Below are 22,141 nucleotides of genomic sequence, written 5' to 3' on the forward strand. Positions count from 1 at the left end.
CTCACTCCATCAAAGATAACAACTTCCTGAATATTCTGTTATTTAGTCCCACAAGGCACAACACTGAAAGAGGTTACAAGGTGCTGTTACTCTAGAGGAAGCCTGCAAATTGGGCTACCGGTCAGACTTCTGTCGCTGGTTCTGACACTGCCAATGAATTCCTGCATCACCTGGGCAAAGGCCACAGTATCACGTGCCTCACTTTGCTCAGCTATCCCACAGATACAGTAATATCCACCTGCCTCAAAGGAACCCAAAGGTTTTTGTGGGTCTGATTGCTCTGCTACTAAAGCCAATAGGGGTTTTTTATCATCCCACTGTATTTAGCTTTTTTTTTATTATCCCACTGTATTTAGCATTGGTGCAGCCTCACCTTGAGTATTGTGTGCAGTTCTGGGCCCCACAATTTGAGAAGGATGTTAAGGTACTCAAATGCGTCCAGAGGAGGGCAACAAAGCTGGTGACAGGGCTGGCAGGAATGTCCTATGAGGAGCAGCTGAGGACTGTGGGTTTGTCTAGTTTGGAGAAAAGGAGGCTGAGGGGTGACCTCGTTGCTCTCTACAGCTTCCTGAGGAGGGGAAGTGGAGAGGGAGGTGCTGATCTTCCTGGGATCCAGCAACAGGACGCATGGGAATGGTTCAAAGCTGCGCCAGGGGAGGTTTAGAGTGGACATTAGGAAGCATTTCTTTACCGAGAGGGTGGTCAAACACTGCAACAGGCTTCCTAGAGAGGTGGTCAACGCCCCAAGCCTGTCAGTGTTTAAGAGGCATTTGGACAATGCCCTTAATAACATGCTCTAACTTTTGGTCAGCCCTGAAGTGGTCAGGCAGTTGGACTAGATGATCATTGTAGGTCCCTTCCAACTCAAATATTCTATTCTATTATTATTATTATCATCATCATCAACTGCAAGTGGAGCAGCATGTAGCCTTATGTAAAGTGTTTCTAGGATTCCCTGGTGACAGGCACCATATCTACTAAGTATAACAGTAAGTCCCTCTGCACAAGCTATCCCACATGGGCCTCTCGTTCATCTTGTGCTCCCCAGCATTACTGTCACATTTCTGAAAAGGCTTTCTGAATAGCACAACTGTAACTACAGTTATTTCACCTTTTAATACCACTAAACAAACACTAATCAAGAACAAAACAAGCAAGCCACAGTTTGATATCTGAACTCCAAGCAAATTAACAATCTCATGGTTCTCCTTGTTTCTTGCTATCTATCTCCTTCCATTTCTTCCAGTACATTATTTCATGCATCTGTTCAGTGAGATCCCAAGGCTGAGACTGGCACTTAATCCTCAGCCTATTACAGTTAAAGCAGAAATTCCTTTGAAATCCCTGGATATGAAGGACTTCATATCAAGCCCATGTCTTCTGTTTAAGCATAACATAGGAAGGACGCTTGTACCGACAGAGACATGAAAAGTCAGTTCTGCCAAAGGGAAACAAATGAGTCCACATCATCTTTAAAATCAATCCATTTTTCCTTGGAATACAATTAAGCTGTGTGCACAGACAGAGACATCAAAGATTGCTTATGAACCTGACATGTGGTGTCAATGAGAATGCCCCTCCCTGTCACATCTACCATCTTTATCTCAACACTGAGGTGGGGCCACTTCAGATAGCTGAAGTTAAGTACCCCAGGGCTCACAACTCCATGAGTCCTTTTTTTGTAACAGGCAGTACCATCCTGTGATTCAATTTATTAGCAATACAGGGACATATCATGATAAGCAACAGTTCACGCTACTTTGATTCTACAAAGCAGTGAATCCAACAGCAATGTCTAACAGACAGCATGTTTACTGCTTGCCCTGCCTTCATCCAGTCGCAAGTCAGGATGTTGCAGAGTCATCAATTCTCATGGAAGGCAAGGACCGACTTGAAGCTCCAGCTCTGGAGAAGAGTGTGTAAGGAGAGATCCTTCTGTAAGGATCTCCACTTTCATTTCAAAAGACTCTGTTTCTTTAAAACTCTGACTGTTATGTCCCAAACAGTCAAACACGAGAGAACAAACAAGAAAAGTGAATTTTCAAACAAAATAACAAAATTGTATTTAAGTTGATGCTGACAATACTGCAGCTAGTCACAGAATTGTTGTAAGAAAATTCTGCCTTCCTAAATGCATATGCCAATATCAGCTACAGGCAATGGAATTACGTTTCAGACCAAAACTTTAGCTAAATTCAAGGATGTGTAGTTTGGGGCCTATCACTAATCAGTATCAGGCTGAGTTTTGAAGTTTAAACACTGAGTTTTAAACACTTTTCAGTTTTTCTTGTGTCATTTCAGAGTACTTCTATTTAATCAATATTAACTAAAGGCAGAAATCCTACCATTCAGTTGTTTGCAGAGTGGACCCGCATGATCAAAAAAGACCCTGAACACCTGCTTTGCATTTTTTAATTTCACAGAATTGCAGTCAAATGAAGCCTGAGAAAGCTGAGACATTACTGACCATCAGTAAGCACTACCTTAAAAGATATTTTCCTTGAAGAATAAAAGTATTCCACTGCCTACACTCCAAAGACAGCAGAGAGGTTTTTAGCCAGTCTCAAAGAGGTATTTAGGAACCTGGTATTTATTCCTGTTGATCTCAGGTGCCTGAATACCTTTGTCTTCATATAACTGTGCCAAGTAAAAAACTCCCTTGCCAGTTACACCCTCTGTTAACATCCCTGGAGCTCAAGAATTTTTCCTGTTACCATGTGGCTTTTTCCTTTCACATGCCTGAACTGCCAGGATTCACACTTAGCCCACAATCCTTAAGTGGACACGTACAATGCAGTTGTAAAGGGACCCTTTCTAAGGACATCATCGCACCCGTATATATCGTTGAACAAGTCTTCCAGGACAGGTCCAAGCTGTGCCACAAAACCCCATCTACAGTTGACATGGACTAACAGTTAAAACAAAACAAAACAAAACAAAAATCCAGTATCTTGTCATTGCTACAAATGATCTGGGATCTGCCCTACCAGCCGCATCAAGGAATACATTATTCTGAGTCAGGATGAGTGATCATCACTTTTGCTTGGTTTGAAGTGAATTATGCTTATATGATGACATTCAATAAGTCTTGAAACTGTTGGCCAATTTTGTCAAAATAAAATAGATCTAAAGACACTAGCTGAAATCACAGCCCTTTTGTACTTGATGTACTTGCGCAAATGTGTGCCTGGCAGAACAAAGACAGGAGCTGTGCCCTGGAGATGCAGAGACGTAAAAACAAAGCGCTTTGTGACCAGCACAACTCAGGAAATCAGATCTCCCACAGAACTGTGCTCCTGGCTTGATTAAATGTTTACACTGAACTGTACTAAGATTTTCTGTTTCTATGTTCAAAATGCAACGTATTAAGTCAGAGTTATTTATCCTCTTTGAAGTTTTGAGGGAGATGCCAGTTCAGGGGCATTCACCCAGAAAATCCTTCTCCTTTGCTCTTTACAACTTCATTTACACCAAATATCTTATTGCCAAATGGAGGCAGTCACATATGAATGTATCACTCAATCACTAAGCTAAAAACTGGAGAAAATTGGCAAGCGTCTGACTCTAGGCTCGCTTTTCCCTGTTGGTCTGTTTCTACAAAATTTGCAAGAACTTAATTACCTTGGAGCTGTTCTCCTTATGTCACACTCAGTTGAAACTGGGAAATGGCAATAAAATACTATTTAAGGGACAAATACTGAGATGCATGTGCATACACATATTCAGGGATGGCATAAACCTTGTTTCCAACAGAAGCTATGCTAAAAGATGAAGGCTAGTTATCTTTTTGAAGCTGCAATGCAGGTGCTAGGTTTGGAGCATCCCCACAGGCAGTGGCATTGCTCTTCAAAGTCATGTGGATGCAGGTACAGCCACATCCAGAAGCCGAGCACCCACAAGTATACACAGAGGTTTTCAGGATGATTTGGGAGCCACAGATAACTGGAGGGGCACAGAAAAATGGCTTACACAAGAGGAAAAGCTAGACACTCTTTTCAATGAGGTCAGTGCATGAAGGCCACACAGAGGACATACGCACCAGGAACAGACTTGGAAGCACAGTAAAAGTCTTGACCAGGATGGGGGAGAAAGGAGGAGCAGTGAATACATGGCTGAAGGAAAGAACGGGAACTATCATTAGAAAGAATACAAGAAGAGAGGCAAGCACCACAGCACTGCACCCTGAATGGTAGCTAATTCTGCCTTCGTTGGGAATTTGAGAGGACTCCGGATCCGATGATTCACAAAGAACGTGAAAACAGCACTTGGTGCAGGGGAAAACTGTTTTTATAGAGAGCCCATCAGCTTTGTCAGACTCCACTTCCTGACAGCCAGTTTGTAGGGAACAATGCCGCGTGAGTCACCAAAAGATGTTTGCTTCTTGTTGAAATAAAAGTCGCCACGGGACTGACTGCAGCAAGTTACATCCAACTGGCTCACACACTTGGCAACCATGGAGGCTGTGCCAAACTGATGTGCATGTCAACAACCCACAGATTTGAGACACTTTTAGAAAAAGAAGGAAAACACTTGAAGGCCACCAATCAGCTTTTAAACTCTTGGTGCATTTTTTAAATTCTTTCCCCAGAAAACAACCACTGTGTACAAAGATTTTCAAATGGCATGCAGCATGCCAAGGGCTTAAAAGTAGCAGCAAGGAGCTGGTAAGAGTAGCATGGTGATAGTCTTCTTCATTAATGATTTAAGATGGCCAGGCTTAGATTTGAGGCAAAGGCGGCAGGCATCCCACTCTGATGAACTTGCAAAAGAAAGCAGTGTCTTGCAACCATCATTTTCACAACTAATCATCATATACATCCATAAATCCTGCAGATTTCAGTCTGTTAACCTATTTGAGTAGAGCTATTTCTAGGAATAAAGTTTTCCTGGACAAAGACCTAAATTCACGCAGGTCAAACCAATAAGGATTTGGGAATAGAAGAGATAGCAGAAACAAGCATATGAGAAACCAAAGCCTTACTACACATTGGGGTGGAGGTGTTTACATACAGAAGTTGTACAGAATCTAGCAACAAGGGTAGCGGCTCTTATCATAGAAAAACTGGGAACCTTTCTAACTGTTTAGTAAGAAAAAGGGAGACAAGGTCAGACCTGCTTAAGGGGAATCAGAGCCGAGCTAGGATATATTTAATAGATTGGAAGGGGAGAGAGGCTGGGGAAGGAGAACAGAAACAAGGAGCTTGCAAACTGCAGCAGAGTCCTGGCAGTGGGGACCGATAGATGAAGAAATTTGACAGTAACGCTGAGCAACCGGCTTTGGCAAGAGCCTGACATCTGGGAAGGAAAGTTGCAGAATGCAGTTGAACGCTTCCAGCAGGCTGGTACTCATTCACAGATGCGATTTTTAAAAAGAACTTAAATAAAAGGTTTTACCCGTTTAGCTTATATTATTTAGGGAGGTATGCTGCAATTACTGCAGCTACGTTATATTAGTAGTACATAGGCAGCTCTCGTACTACCCAGGGAGCTACCTCGGCAAGGATAAGCCCTGCCTCCGCTCCTGCTTGGCGGCTCCGGCTGCACCCGTTGCAACCGTTATACCGTGCGGCGGCACCACAAACCTGCGCGGCGGGGGACGGCACCGGGGCGGCCAGCGCGGGGGACGAGCCAAGGCGCGGCGGCGGCCGGGCGGGCGGTGGCGGGGCCGAGCGGGGGCCGGGCGCCCGCTGCTTTGGCGGCGTTGCACCCCGCCTCGCCGATCCCGGAGACGGAGGGGCGCGGGCCGGGGCTGGGGGGCAGCGCCGAGCAACAGGAGGCGGGTCTGGGCGCCGGGCGGGCTGTCAGTGAGCCCAGCCGAGGCGAGCGGAGCGTCCCCTGCGCTGTGCCGCCCTCCGTCCTCCGGCGGGACGGGACGGGACGGGACGCCGCAGTCCCAGGGCGCCGCCGCCTCACCGTTATTCCTCCCCCCCCCCCCCCCCAGCTCCCCGAGCACCGGTAACAGGCCTCGAGCAGCGCCCCCGGCAGCGCCGCAGGCCCCTTCCCGCGGGCCGGCGCCCCACTCACCGCCGCGGCACCCGCCGCCGCCGTTTCCCCCGCGGGCAGCCCAAGGGGCCGCGGTGCCTCTTCCCCCCCGCGCTGCCGCCGCTCACTCGCTCGAGCGCTCACCCACCCTCGGCGGGGCCGCCCGGCACCGGCACCGGCCCCGCCGCTCCGGGGGCTGCGCGGAGGGCCCGCCCTCGCCGCTGCGGCCCGGCCCGGCGGGCGGCGTTATGTAACTCGGGCCGCGGCCGGCGCCGCCGTCCCGCCCTGCCGGGAGCCGCCGTGAGAGGAGCCCCTGCGAGAGGAGCCCCTGCGAGGGCAGCGGGGGCGCGGGCAGGCGCCCCGGCAGGCCCCGTCCCTGCCCGGGGGCCGGGACCAGGCTGGCCCGGCCGGGGGGGCGTCCGGGCGCGCTGCAGGCTGTCCTTGCGCGGCGGCAGGCGGGTGGCCGTGGCCACAGGCGCCAGGTGAGCAGCCACACTCCGCTACTTTTAGCAGAGTAAAATGCACTGGAAGAGAAGAAGCTGAGCTTCTCACAGTATCGTGTTCTGGGAGACTTGGACCCGTGAGAGTCACCAGACACCAGGAGATGGGCAACAAACCACGGACGAGCCCTACGCGTGCCGGTAGTCCCAGCGATCCATGCCAACACGTGGGCAAGTTTCTTAATGTTTCTTTTGAACGCCCAGAAGGCAATAAGGCGGCCTGCATTTCAGCAGTTATACGTAAATTAAACAACCCCAGCTCATCGCAGTTAGTACAAACAGGACTTCATTTGGATGCACGGAGTGTTGTAACTGACATTTTGGGAAAAAAAAAAACAACCAAGAACTTAGGCAACAAAACCTGTTTCCACTGTAGCCTGATTCAGGCAATTCTTCCCTCTGTAACCTATCCAAGCAAAAAGTCTACAGTGAATGCTCAGGTTATTATGGAAAAATCAGTTAGAAACAAAAGGAGCAGCAGTGGTGGTGTGTTGGCAGCCACAGCGTCAGTTCTGTAGTCCAGAGAGAGAAGCCAGAGAGTCATCAACATCTTGTGCTCCATCTGTGGCATCAGTAAGTTATAATCACATGAAAGCCAGCGCGTTGAGCCACAGGGAGGGAAGGAGGAAAGAATGAACAGCTTCTTCATATTTGCACAATAATATAATGTAAACAAACTGAATGAACACGTGAAGAAGTTTGTATTTCATAAGGCACAAAAACGTACTCTTTGGCAGAGTACGTTTTGTTGCCCTCTGCTGCTGGGAACTTCTGCGGTTCATCTGCCTAAGGAGCAGAAAAACGGGCTATTTGCGATAAAAGTCTCTGACCACACGTAACAGTGCTGCAGCCAAGAGCCTCGAGATGTGTAGTTCAGAAGTGAAGAGAGGGTGAGCTCCTGGAGCGTGTGAGAGGCAGGGGACAACAGGTCTCTACCCTCTAACGCAGGGCGGGGTAGGCTGGCTCACATCAATAGTGTTATCTGGCTGCATCAGCCAGGGGAGCCTTCATGGGCTCAGTTCTGCCCACAGCCAGGTATTCAAGGTGATCTGCCATCCATGTGCCAACACAGCCTTAACTGGAATAGCTCTGTATTTAAATTGCTCCCAAACCATCAGGAATCACCATCCCTCACCAGCAGTGGAAAAGGTAAATGGAAATTTTGTCAGAACTTAATGGTGAGGAGTGCACTTTTATAGCTGGTTCTGACCTTGAAGCTCTGAATGCCCACAGTGGGTCCTGCAGTGGCACAATTTGGGGTGACTATGACCTTTTAAGTTGTCACTGAGAGGGAAACTGAATGCTGTAATCTCCCTCTGTTTCTGGACAAGCCTACCATCTAACTTGAAAAATCAGATTTATTCACTAGCATGGTTTTGACAGACTATTTACTTGGAGTAAAGTTTATATCACCAGTGTGTAAAATCGAATCTATGCCTATGCAACTGCTCTTGCCCCACAGTAATTCAGAGCTGATTATCTCTTACTGACCTTTGGAATAGTGTGAGGAACTGGATGCAACCCAAAAGGGTTGGACTCCAAAGGAATGTGTCTAGAATAGGCAGAGATAAAGAATAGAAAATCTTATCTGTGAATTTACATTGGGAAAACTGGCTCAGTCATCACAGTGAGTATATGAGCAGCCCTCACTGGCAGCACTTAATTCCTTATGAAATGACCCCTAGGAAATTACTTTGTATACCTAGACCTTTGTCGTGGTTTAACCCCAGCCAGCAACTAAGCACCACGCAGCCGCTTCCCCCTCCCCGCTCCCAGTGGGGTGGGAAGGAAGAAAAAAAAAAAAAAAGTAAAACTCGCGGGTTGAGATATGAACAGTTTAATAACTAAAGTAAAATAAAATACACTACTACTAATAATAATTGTAATGAAAATTAATATAACAAAAAAAAAAAAGAAATAACACCCAAAAAAAGACAAGTGATGCACAATGCAATTGCTCACTGCCCGCTGACTGATGCCCAAGCAGCTATCCATGCCTCCCGGCCAACTGCCCCCTGTTTATATACTGGGCATGACATTCCATGGTATGGAATATCCCTTTGGCTAGTTCAGGTCAGCTGCCCCGGCCATGCTCCCTCCCAGCTTCTTGCACACCTGCTTGCTGGCAGAGCATGGGAAACTGAAAAGTCCTTAACTTGGGATAAGCGCTACTTAGCAACAAGTAAAACATCAGAGTGTTATCAACATCATTCTCACACTAAATCCAAAACACAGCACTGTACCAGCTACTGAGAAGAAAATTAACTCTATCCCAGCCGAAACCAGGACAACCTTTTAAGTCCAAAATAAAAACAGCCCCTTGTATTCAGAAAGCTTGCTGGTGTTGGAGAACGCATTGCTGTATCCAAAAATTGCTTGCATTAAGTTCCTCTTCTGCATTTCCCTATGTGGGGGCTTTCATGGCTCTGATTTTACTACATCAAACAGCTTTGTACATGCTGAGTTAGAAAAACTAATATACAGTAAATGCCTGTTTAGCAGGCATTAAGTAAATGAGCATTCAGTGCATTACCCAAACAATGTAAAGCTGCCCACACACCACACCTAAACAACAAAGGAGAGGTTAGAACGACTGCAAGCAGTGTGGAAGGGTGGAGGAGCTTCTGAAAAGGAAAGAACAGCAGCTCTAGCTCTCTTCCCTTGGAAGAAAGGAATGTATTTTTAGAAGCAGTTGGCTCAGCCTCTAAACCAAACCACAAGTATTTGTCAGTGAATACACAGCATTTTCAGACATTTCCTGTGATGTGCAGAATACCCAAGAGAGTGGGTGGAAAGCACCAAATACTGCAAAAGTAACAATGGTGTTGGCATGGTTTACTCCACAGGAGGACCTGCAAGACATCTTCAGGGCAACAGAGAAGCACTTACAATGCTGCAGGGTAGCTGCTCTCTCTTATTAGCGTAACACTCCCATTTATTCATGCTCATAACTGATGACAAACAAGTATTACAAGATATTAAGATGTTTCCCTTTATGTTTGCTTGGGTACAGCGATGTAAAATTGTTATTCAAATAATGAGTCACATGGCAGTCTTGGGGTGGGAGGAACAGCATTTTTTGGCAGGGTAACATTTGTGTGCAGCATACCAGTGACATATGTCTTTGGCATGACAGGTTTCAACACTGGGGCTTCTCAGGGGTTTTTTTTGTGTTGTTTTATAGCTACTAGAAGTTGCACATTGTTTGACAGAAAGCTTCCATGGGTGGTGGTAGGACTTGCTACAGAAGAACTCTCTTCTCAGCCAGTGACTAATGAAGAGCCATAAACTCTAAATGCTAATGTCAAAACAGCGTATCTTCAGGAGCAGTAGGGCAAGGATCGCACCAGTGAACCAGGCTAACTTCCTGCCCTCTATTCCTGCAGATATCATCCGGACTTAACCTGGCATTTCACATTCTCCCTGCTGCGTATTTTGGAATTTACTTTTTGTCTAATTCGGCTCCACATCCTGGGCGCAGACTGACTGCCTCTGCAGGGAAGTGGGACTTTGTGCTACAGTATCAGTTCTGACACCCCTGGCCCAAATACTCTCCCATAGTTAAGCATTTACTATTCACCTGAGTTCCAACTCATGGACAGACTTGGATATTTTAACGCTCCAAGGACACTTGAAATTTAAGCACAGATTCTGCAAGACAGATTCCAAATTAATTGATTTTTGGATTTTTTGTGCCAATATGCTTCCATGTAAACAGAAGAAAAGTGATAGTTGGTGCCCCTTATTCATTAGCTTTTAAATTTGGAATTTCATCTCAAACTGGAAGTTAGCAAATATCACAGAAGACTGCAGTCAAATGGAGTTTGCACAATGTTAAATACAGAAAATGTTAACGACATCCATTAAATCAACTGTTGTAAACCAAACCCTTTACACCCATATTATACTCTTCTGAGAATAGGAGCCTTCAGCACGTAGGATATTTAAATCTTGACTTACTACTCCCAATATCACTCCCAGAACTGCAGTAAGCATATGCAATTAGGAACAGAGGAAATTTGTTTCAAGTTTTCTGTTGGGGGCAAGCTACTGCCGAAGAAGCCTCAGATATCTTCAGCTTCTGTGATTGATAGAAGCAAGCCTAACAGTGAAAAGAATGTGGAAGCAAGGTTAGCGGACAAAAACTGACATAAGTCCACTGAATTCAAAGAGAGTTAAGCCAGTATAAACCAGCTGAGGCATTGCTCCATTTATGAGCAAAACAGACTGTTTGCATCACACGCACTAGACATATCAGGATTCTTCTTGCAAACACCACTTGCTTGAATCACACCATATTATTTGGAACATACGCTCTAAAGGAACAGTTGTCACAGATGATACTGGAGTCCTCCAGCACTATCAAAACATTTATAAATAACATTCACCTTCCATGTTGACATCAAACAATATTTGTCTCGAGCAAAGCAGCAACTCCCTTTCCCCAGTATCATTATTTCTTCTACCCATTTTCTTTGCAGGTTCTCGCAGGCTCTGCTCTTGTTTTCAGTCTGGTGCCTACACATCTTTTAACAGTCTGAAAGCACTCAGAAAGCTTTTATTTTCTCCCTAAATATAAGAAGAAACACTCAATGCCCAAAAGAGTATGCTAGGGGTGTTAAAAGCTGATAAAGGGATCAGACTGGAACTTTGGAGGCAATATCACTTCACAGCTGGTGAACAGAAAAACAATAGAAAAGGTCATGTACACTTAACGGCACTGGTGCAGTTTTCCTGATGCATCTGCAGTAGTGGAAGTCCTTATGTTGGCTTTATTAAAAGGAAACTTTTTTATACTGCTTCCATGTGGAAAAAAAATTTAAGACTATGTATCTGAGTACCAATATAATTATTTTGTTTTAAGAAATATTCTTCAAGCAAAAGTGTCAACCACAGAACAATTGAACATAGACCAAGTTGTAGGCATAGATGAGGTAGGAGCAGAACCCCAAGCCACGACTGTCCTTGCCCCAAGGAGCATCTTCACTAGTGGGCTATGAAGTCCCACACTGTTTGCTTTCTGTGCCCCCATCCCCTGGGGTGACTTGAACTTTTTTTTCTGCAAGTTGTCTGTAACATTTAGGTATCAGCAAGGTTAGCAGCTATGCAGGAAATACAGTTTCTACCTTGTCTACATTTTGCAACTAGAACAAAATATTGAATTTACTTTGTTTCTTTGAGAAATCTCCCCTGCTTTCAGCTACCTTCTTCACAATATATTTTAAAGTGCACTATTCTGCATAGCTCTCTCTTCCCTAGTGTCTTTACAGTCCTCAGTGACCTATTTAAGTTAGGAAGATAAGTTAACATGGAAATAGAAGGAGGCTGCAAACTAGAGGAGAGTGTAAAAGTATCTTTGATAAAAGGGGGGGGTGGGGGAGAAGATAATTGTTTCTCCACTTGTAAACAGAACTAGAGAAGCTTGCTCATACAATGTGTCTCCCTACAGATGAGATAAGACAGTGGGATTACTGAGGCTTGTGTGGTTTGGAGCACTGCGCTTACAGAGCACACACCACTTGTGAATCCTGTGCAAGCCTACAAACAACGAGAAAGATATTCTAAAAACCAAATGAATTATAGCTGGTATATTAAAACCAGAAACCATTTCTTACCTGTAAATCTTCATGTTACTAATCTATGAGAATTTGATTAATTTAATATTAAAGTAAATTAAAAAACATAGACCTGACATGCATGGTAAACTGGTATAGGAATAAAGACAAGTCCAAATGTCTCCCCACATTTTGAAATGAAAGATACTCTCTGTTTTGCATGTGGTTTATAGTCTATTTAAACAGGAAAAAAAATCCACTTTTTTTTTTTAAATAACTGCATGAAAATTAATTAGGTTTATGAATAATCCTACATATAAGCAGCATTTTAATCTTTTTTAAGATAGCAGCTGAAGAAGACTCAGATTTTATGCAATTATTGATTTATGCTGTGAACTCTCTGTGGACCAAAAAAGGTTTACTGACTGTATTACAGTAGCACCCAGAGACCTCCAGCTGCAGGCAGACACACAGTTTGCTAGGGAGTCTGAATGAGCCTAGAAACAAAGACTAGATGTTCTGGAGAAGCAACAATCTAGCCATGCCAGAAAGCAGATGAGGGAAGCGTTATGTTGACTTCTGCTTTGAAAGTGTGAAGGAAGCAGCAACAAAATGGAAGGTTTTATGTTTAGGAGTATGCAGTGCTAACTTTTGCAACTAACAGCAATGCCTCCGTTGACACTCAGCAGGAGACAAGCCAGGGAAAGCCAAGGCCCATTGAAAATCAGGATCTGAAGTGAAATCTGTGTCCAACTCCAGTGGATCGGGTTTTTTCCCTCGCTCTTCTCCACATACTTTTTTTTTTTTTTTTTTTTTAAAAACTCACAGAAGGAGATGCCAGAAGCTGGTTTAAAAAATATTCTCTGGACTCTTCTGGATGAATAGGAAGACAACTGTTGAAATATAACATTCCATAGACTTCCTACTATTAAAAATTAATCACACATGATTACATGTGGCTCTCCTTGCTTCCCTTCACACCACAAATGCAGTTTTGCTATTTTGATTTCCCTGAGACTCAGTAGTCTGGAGCTACACTTTCATCTGTACTAGTCTCCCTGTTTCTAGATATGCCAGCTTTGTGAAACAATTTATTTGTTTGCATCTAGTCTTCTAAGGGATGGGAAACACATGCTACACAGAACAACTCTTGTATGCCAGTGTTTAAAAGACTATAGTTCTAGGAGAAGTCTTTAGTTTTACTTTCCTCCTTCCATGGCACATGCACTTTAAATCATTCACCACAGTAGTTTAGCATGAAACTACAACAGAGCACAGACCAACTTCCTCTGATTGAGTGTCTCAAACTAAAGTACAGTGATAGAAAGCAGCTGCTAGGATGTACCTTTGTCTCCTCATGTTTCCCAAGACTGGCAACGATTGAAAACTAGTATCCAAACAAATCTCTGGACAAAGAGCGAAAGGGCTACTGATGGGGAAGGGAGTCTAAGGATGATTCAGAGTGATCTGCGCCCCACTGTCACAAGAAAAGTGCTTATTCTAAAACTCAGAGCTTTTTCCCAGGCTTTTGTTCACAGGGTACAAATGCTTTTTTTTTTTTTTTTTTTTAAATGAAGTCAAGCTGATTATAAAACAGGCCTTTGTACAAGCCCAACAAGTGCTACAATTAAATGGCACACAACTTTCCAGTACAAGTTCTTCATCCTGCGAGTTGCTAGCTATGTCCAAGGAGGCTGCTGAGCAATCTCAGCTGCCATGGACATCAGCAAGGGAGGAAGGCTACTATGAACTTCAGAGGAAGAGCTTAGCGCACTGCAGCATTGAAAATTCAATCACTGAATTGCAAGAAATTAACTTAAAGGTAAGCATTAAAATTAGAGAGCTTCCATGCAATTATTTTAATGCAAATTTAGGAAAGGTGCATATGCTTGTATTTGTGGAGAAGCTGCCTATTCTGTGAAAGAACTGCTTGCCCCCTAAAAGTGCATGGTTAGTAACCATCACCAAACAAACCTCTATGTTTGTGTCATGCAGTTCTGAGCATTAAAACCACTGCGTGTGCACAGTCAGGATCAAGAAAATCACAATATCTATATGGGGCATTTGGCAGTGCTCTCTCAATTAGTTTGCCTGTTCTTAGAACAGTCAGATTTTCAAGAGATACAGTTTTCATACTTCAAAAAAGGAGAGAAAAAACACTTTAGAATATAAAAAAACCCCAAACTTCCCTCGTCTTTATATTGATATTTCTGTTTTTACAAGTTTTTAAGTAAGTGTAGCGATCTAAAAATTCAAGTTTCTGGCCTCCCCTTTAAGAATTTGTATTTTCACCTCCCAACAAGAGATACTTTGACTCTGTTCTTGATCTTTTAGTCCATACATTACAAACTCAAGTATGCCAACACATCCACTCCTCCTCTCTCATTTTAAGTTTTTGTTAGGTCTTTGGGTCTAATTTTCTTCACATCAGATAACAACTCCTCCGAAAACCAAGTGATCCAAAATATTCCTACCGTACTCATGGACACTTTTTCAGAGAGCTTAACATACAGGAGCTCACAATTTACCTGCAACATCGGTATCTGTGGTTAGCCCGCAGGGATTTAAAACAGCAAGTCAAAGCACCCATTGATTTCAGAAACCCAGTTTAAGACACCCAACTTTTCACAATAGTTTTTGCAGTACTTCGTATTTTCCAACTTCACATACTCTGCTTCATTGATTCTAATTACAATTGCAAGGGCCAAGAACTTTTCCAAGTCAGCCTTCAAACTGTATCAGCATGAACACTCAAAGAGAAACACCAGCAGCGAGCACTGTTGAGGACTGTACTTTAAACAATTTTCCAGGTTTCCTTCCATAGTAGAGATTGAAATAACGTCCATCTAAGGAGGGCATATTAAAGGCTCTGATACTGTCCTCCTGCAAGCAGCCTTCCTTTGTTCGAACCTCAGGGCACACCAAGAAAATCAATGCCTATGCATTGAACATGTAGGGTTTCTGGGGAAAAAGATGTCATGTCATAATGAAAACTTTGGTTTGACCTCCTGTGCACATAGTTTTGAAAGTTGTTCAGACTAAACCTAACATTTCTTGAGTGTCCTACTTTGCAACTGTAAGAGCATTCCTTCACAACCTGCATCCACGCTTGTTTCCTTAGAAGTCAATCAACAAAAAACTTCACAATGCAAATTCACATTGATCCTTGCACAAATCACCTTGGATCAGAATGCGACTCTGGTAATTTGTACAGGGAGTGACTGAAAGATCACAAGCTGGTTGCTCATCACCATATGGTGGTCACTAAGGCGACCAGTGGCACAGAAGGCTGAGACATGCTGCCACTAGATTCTCACCTAAAAGCTTTGAGGTTTCATTTCCATGCTCTTGGGAAAGCCTATTTCGCATGCGCCACTCAACTTTAGCCCTTTCAGTTCTATCCCCTCCATCTTTTTTGTGGCAGAGACTTTTTTTTTTTTTTTTTTTTTTTTTACCCAAAACTCTTCTATTCCTAATTTTGTCCAGCACTGCTGAGGCTGTTTCTGCTGTCTGTGCCATCAGACCTAGTTGCTACAGCCTTACCCAGGTTCCTAGTCAGTCCGATTCCCTCTCCCCTCCATACTCCCTGTCTCAGTGTCCCTTGTTAGGTTACGCATCTGGTCTGAGAATCTCCCTGCTCTGAAGGGACAGAGACAATGACTGGAATAGGCTTGGAAAGAAGACACTGTCCCATCCATCTCTTGGAGCAATCAGCGCAGCTACCTGCATCAGATGAGAAGTACAGATCCCCTCTGCCCAAGTCCCAGCTTCCCACACCTTTGCACACCCTCTCCTTACATTCATTACTAGGAAACAGACTCTAGCCCAGCCCACAAAACTTCAGAAATACAGGGACAGTATCACACACAGTGGGGGAAAAAAACCAACAGATTTTTAGCTCAATTTAGTTTGTACATATACAAATAAGAGTTTGCAGAACCTCATACCACAGCCAAACACGGGCAGATTTCCATGCACATTCCTGTCAAAGATCAGTTCTCAGTAAAGTTTCAAGCCCTCAAATTGCACACCACAGCTGTCTTCTGAGAGGCATCACACTTTACATCTGCCTCAGCCAAATTCAAGTTCTCTGTAGCAGAGCATAAACCATTGCGCAACTCTTGTGGGAAATTTTAGTCAAAACAACTCCAATTGGCACAAAAACTTGAAAGCTTCAATCCATACAAAAAGATGTAAGCAAGCGAGATGAGGGTCACTTTATTCTGCACAACACTTTATAGAATAGTGGGACTAGGAACATGTTTTTACGACAAATATCATTGATTGCAATGACTAATTTTAGTTTATCTACTCGCTTAAGCTCTTCTTCATCCCTGCTTTAAAATATCACTTCTGCACTTCCACAAGCATGCGCTATAAAGCTGAGAATTACCCTCAACATTTTTACAGTAATGACAGCTTATTTATATTACATCTAATATAAAATTACATTGATAACACTAGCAACTGAAGACTAATGTTTTAACAAAAAGCTTCCAGGCTCCCCAGAATTACTTTAATACAGATTTGTCAAGCAAAGATTAAGCAACAGCAATTCATGTGATTTAGGGTCACAGCATTGGCTAGACTATAGTTCCTTTTCACAGGAACGTTATGAGAACTTAAAAATGTGTTAAAACATGTACACACATTCCTAGAAAAAACTGACAGACTAAAGAGTGCATGATGAAAAAAATAAAATCTTTATTGAAATATTGTAGTACCAAGTTTAAAATACCAAGATTTAAAAAAAAAACCCTAGGATTCTCCATAACAATTGCATCTACTTTACAAATACATTGATGTGTGCAAAACTCTTGAATTTTTACTTGGAGAAATATCTCATACAGTTGAAACTCATGTGTGATGACACATGCTTGGTACTATCTGTCTTCTGCCAGAGAGGAGATCAAATGGCCAGTTCTGTTTATTAAAGTTGAGGCAAGTTTTTGTACCATGAGATGCATTTCTCAAAATGACACAGAAAAATACTTTACTGTAATTTTTTTTTTTAAAACTTTATATAGAAGAGATAAGGGAATTCAAAGGTGTTGAACAAGAACAGATGTAATCACTCTCAAAGGCACCAAGCATTCAGTTACGGCCTGCCATTTTAGTGAAGTGCGTAACTGGGGGATCACCAGCCCCCAGACCGGAGCTGCCACAGCCCCCTCGTGGACACAAAATACACGCTAATCGGAGCTTTTCTTGCCTCACTGCAACTGCACGTTCTTAAAACAAGCTAAGCCAACAAAAGCACTCCTGTCATTGTAGCTATACCCAGAGTATGCTAGTAGAACTTAACTGGGGCACAAGAAAATGTCTTACAGGCAGAGAGTGCCCTGGGGTTTTCCCACAGTTATGAAAGACCAGAAGACATTTCCAGCATTTTAAGTGAATTACAATTTGTACAAATTACCATACCAAGTTAAATCAGAAACTGAGAGCCCAGGACCCTGTTCCTGCAACACTGGTCAGAAGTGAATGCACAGGAAGCAAAGAACAGGACATGCATATAGTTATAATGCCAGTCCCTAGCTTCCTATGGCTCAAGACTCGATCCAATATGTTATTGTATCTTTGTATTTAGCAGATCAATTCTACTTTCTTGAGTTTCCCCAGTCTTTTTTCAGTCCCATGAAAGATTTTGGCACTCAACTCCTGGACGAAAAAAAGGGAAGAGGTGTTCTCATTAGAGGTAACATTTCTCAGCTCTGCATCTAAGTTGGATGTATATAAAATTATGCTTCCTCTGTAATACTGAATGACTCAAGCACCACTACCATCTGCAAATAGGGAACAAGGGTCTAACAGACTCTGGTCAGGCAGAATAGTTGCAAGAAGCTTGCTTATCCCAAAGAATAATTCTACTCCTCTATTACAAAGGTCATACTACATGTCCTTGTTCCAGGACGGCTTCACAATTCACAAAGCAGAGTGTTACTACAGAGAGGCATGTATTGAGATCAGTGTCATTAAGAAGCAAGCTTGAAGTCTAAAGAGTGTCTCGTTTAAAGGTCCACATTCAAGCTTGAACATGATCTTTCATTCTGTTTGTTAAATGTGGGGCTCAGACATTTTTCCTTCGATTATGAGCATGACCCCTCTCTGCCAAAGGCATCCTTACATGATCTAAGTCAAAAAACTACCTTAGATCCTGTAGATCACCCATCAGTTAAACTGACTTAGGTCATTTTGTACATATTCTTCACCTCTGTCATTTATGAAATGGACTGTTGTATTTTAAAGCTAACACAAACACCCCCGTGGGAATAAATATTATTTAATTACCCATCTAGTTCAGAAACAAACTTGGTTATAGGTCTCCAGGTTAGATCCAAAACAGGAAGTTAGATACAGTTCAGATTCCAAAATGTCAATTTCCCATGGGACCTGAGTTTCTATGCCAGTAAAACCCCCATAGCACTTCTACATTTCTGCTGCTTGTTGCACAACTTTTTCAAACTAGCACATCTTCAAAATAACCAGGAACTTTTCACAGACGTTTCGTCAGCGTTCACAATTTAGGCATCCCACACAAATTTTAACTGTGCAGTCCAGAACTGTAGGTACATTTTAGGCATTCTTAATGCTCTCAAAACCGAGGATATGTTGGTGCTGCCAGATGTTGCCTTGATGGTATGCTGAAATTATTTACCTGGCACGCAGAACAGCTGGAGCTCAAGCCATCCCACTAAAAAGCTTCAAGAGACAATAAAACCGCCTAAGTAGAGCTCAATTGTTAAGGCACAATAAGGGACTTCATTTCCAGGCACTATCACAAGTCAGAAAGACACACAGGTATCCGACTTGGACACGAAGAGGTGTCCTGTTCCGATAAGCTGAAATCAGACTTTTCTTCTGATGTTTCTCACCAGCTAATTTAGCCCTCCTCTTTTTAAAAACAAAACAAACAAAAAACTTCCTGCTGACAGTATCATTCTTAGATGTCTACCTTCTTGTGCACTGCATAAGCACCTCAAACCACCAATTCATAACTAGTAATTCTGTTCAGCAGCAGAATGCCTGGAAGTAGCCTAATATGTGATTGTGAGCATTTAAGCCCTGCAGTTTGAATACTGGTGCTTTTATTACTGTTTTCAAAATGAGGTGATAGGTCTTCTAACAGGAACATCAGCAAAATATCAGGAGTCTTATGGGAGTCCCATTAATATTTCTTCTGAACAGATGATTTAAATCATTATCTGGAAAATACAAGAAGTTTCACTTAGACTGATAGAAGACTGGACCACGTAACAAATAATTATCTCTTTGTTTCTAGAGTGTACATGGGATAATTCTTCTAAGTCTTATCAGTAGGGAAAAGTGTTTGCCCACTAATAGAGTGCTGCATATTGCATAATCCAAAAGCATTTGACCATACTAAATATTTTATTAAAAAGCATTCTGTTAAGCTTAATATTATCTCACAGGCCAATCTGATAAAACTTCAGTGAGTAACTACAAATTCAAGTACTTTTATTTAATCCAGTACACAGACTTCAGAGAAGCTTTCTAACATTTATAGCAGTTTTTCAGTGTTCAGCAGATGTTACTCTATTTGCTAAACAATATCAGACTGCAAAATTGCTCTTACTGTTGATAGATCAATAATGACATGGGATAAGTCATTATCTCCGTGCCAACAGAATCGTAACTGTTAGAGGAATATTGCGCATGTTGCTGCTGCGACTCTTACAGGCATGCCTCGGCTTCCTCACACAGGTGCTCTCTCTGCAAGCCTGGTATGCCCAGAGTACTAACAACCAAGGGCATCTCTTGGACTACAGAGGATTAAACTACAACCGTGGTTATGTTATTCCGGAAGGAGCATATCCCCACAAGGGTTTATTACACTTCAGTTTCATGTCCTTATTTCACTTATAATTTCTAATGAACCATCTCCTTGTAGAAATAGCTAGAATGAAGTTCAGGAAGGCAAACGCTATGAAGTTCCGTTCATAGCCCAACATTTTCTTGAAAGAAGACATTTAGTTGCCTTTAAGAATAGAAAGATCTCTTTCTTTTTACTCAGTTTTCATTTAATTCCCCTCTGACTCCCCAGGATCTTAAAGTGGCAGGAGTCTTTCTGCTAGATTAAAACAACAAAGTAGACCACTTGGCCTGTTACACTTAACACTGGTTAAGCCTCTGTCTCCGTATGTTGTACCAGTTCAACAAATAGAAAAACATATGTTTGCTTTGCAGAATTTACTGAAGTTTTATCTAGCGTGAACTGGACACTACCTTCCTTCCCCCCTGCCCCCATGCTGCACAACCTTGCACCATGCTAATCACAACATACAAACCACAGAAAGCAATAACTTTTCTGTGTCTTGATCAGCATGACTGTGCCTGGCTTCTGATGTTCTGCTGAAAACAAAACGTACTGACACACAGAATGCACAACGTTCATCAACAATACGTGAACTTTGCCTTTAGAGTCATAATAGGAAGTATTTCTTCATAAATATACTTTCAAATACTGCAGAAACACTTTTTTTATTCATAAGCTATTGACATGGGATGACAAGTCTGCCACAATTCCCTTTGGAATGTGTTCTAATTAAATTTAAATAAAAAGCAACAGAAGTGATGCCTGAAGGTGGCTTCATAGAAAATGAAAAACGAGTTGTCACTCAAGCATCAGCTGGATTCCACAAAAACCAAGAATTAGCAAACAGTCATCTGAATGCTGAAGACACGCTGGTCTTGTTTGTAAAGCTGTCACATGAGCGGAACTGGGTGGAAAAAAATTCTTTTCCTTACAAATGCAAGTAATACAAATGGCCATTAATATACCAAAAGTCCAGATGCTAGAGCTAAAATGTAAATTAACACTCGGAAATACACCTTGATTTGTTATCTGTGAGAGACTGTGGTTTAGTACAGAGGAAAACTTTTCAACATTTTGTTCTACTTACCAGATGGACTCGGCTGCTGTAGAGGACCGCCACACTCTGCTCCAAGTTCTTGGAAAGAATCTGGCATCTGCCCAGGAGCTCAAAGTCATCTGCACACATGGCTGTTTGCAGGACATGTTCCAAATTCAGCGCTTCTCTGGCTGATGCTGGGCAGTTCTCTGCATCTTCCAGTGCCTACTGAACCAACCCTTTTGCACACGCAGCCAACCAGCTCAATCTTGCTCTCATCTCTCCATCTTGCTGCCACCCCCACCAGCCGTTCCAGTGACAGACCAAGTTGTGCAAAGCTACCGGTTACTCGGGTCTCCTCCCCTAGCACTAAAGCAAAGCATGCAAAGAACTGCTAGTTTCTCAGTGATATAAACCACCTTGTTCATCCCATTAAAAATCAATTAAAACGAGCAAGTGAATGCAAATAGGTCACTAGACACAGCCAAAACTACCAAGGAAAGAGACCCATCCAGCACTTTGTCAGCTGCCCACATAACGCCTCCGCTGCCTCCTCTGCCTGCCGACGGTGACAAAAGGTGCCGACTCAACCGCGCTGCTCTTTTGAGGACACACTTCCACCGCTGCAACTCGCACATCTGAACACGCTTCACCACCGAAGAGTTTCACTCAGCACAGGCAGCCGACACACCAGAGCAGCCTGCCCCTCCACGGCCCCGTTCTCCCCGCATTTCATTCAGCCGTTAACACTGCTCTGACTCCCAGCCCGCCCCCCAGCCCCCGGGAGCTCTGCCACAGCGTGCACCGCCAAAGGGCCGCCGGGATAAAACCCAAATCCCACCCCGGCGGCAGCCGGCATCGGCACATCCCCCGGCTCCACCACAGACCCCCAGCGCACCGCCCTCACGGCTCCGCGAAGCCCCCAGGCCCTGCTCGCACGCCAGGCCCGAAGGGAGCGGGCCTCCCTGCCGTGCTGCCCTCCCTTCCCCGCCGCGTCGCTCGGCCTGCGCCCCGGCCGCCCCGCGGAGCCGGCGGTGGGTACAGGGGGGTCGGGGCGGAGCGGGGAAGAGCACCGCATCCATCCCCCCGCCGCCGGCCAGGCAGAAGGCGGCTGAGGCGCGCCGGGCCCCGCCGGCACGAGGGCGGCCGTCACCCGGAAGCGGAAGGAGCTACACGGTAATCACGCACCTCCGGGGCTTCCCGAGCAAAACACCGCACTGAGGCAGCCTGA

At 43.8% G+C, this 22,141-nt stretch overlaps 1 protein-coding gene, 1 long non-coding RNA gene and 1 other non-coding gene across 3 annotated transcripts in view; all 3 read right to left on the reverse strand.

The window, feature by feature from the left end:
* Nucleotides 1-6,078, reverse strand: part of SYNE3 (spectrin repeat containing nuclear envelope family member 3) — a 58,784-nt gene extending 52,706 nt beyond the window's left edge. The window contains exon 1 of the mRNA XM_050897573.1: nt 6,025-6,078. The gene's annotated coding sequence lies outside the window, so the exon portion shown is untranslated. The remainder of the gene's footprint in view (nt 1-6,024) is intronic.
* A 10,641-nt stretch (nt 6,079-16,719) lies between these two features.
* Nucleotides 16,720-21,593, reverse strand: LOC127017334 (uncharacterized). Its single transcript, XR_007766568.1, has 2 exons — nt 20,962-21,593; nt 16,720-19,242 (listed from the first exon to the last, which is right to left on the reverse strand). It is a non-coding gene; the product is annotated as an uncharacterized LOC127017334 (long non-coding RNA).
* LOC127017466 (small Cajal body-specific RNA 13) lies at nt 19,558-19,830 on the reverse strand. Its single transcript, XR_007766600.1, has one exon. It is a non-coding gene; the product is annotated as a small Cajal body-specific RNA 13 (non-coding RNA).
* Nucleotides 21,594-22,141: the final 548 nt, after the last annotated feature.

The sequence above is a fragment of the Gymnogyps californianus genome, chromosome 5 (genome assembly GCF_018139145.2).
Source record: "Gymnogyps californianus isolate 813 chromosome 5, ASM1813914v2, whole genome shotgun sequence".
Taxonomy (NCBI): domain Eukaryota; kingdom Metazoa; phylum Chordata; class Aves; order Accipitriformes; family Cathartidae; genus Gymnogyps; species Gymnogyps californianus.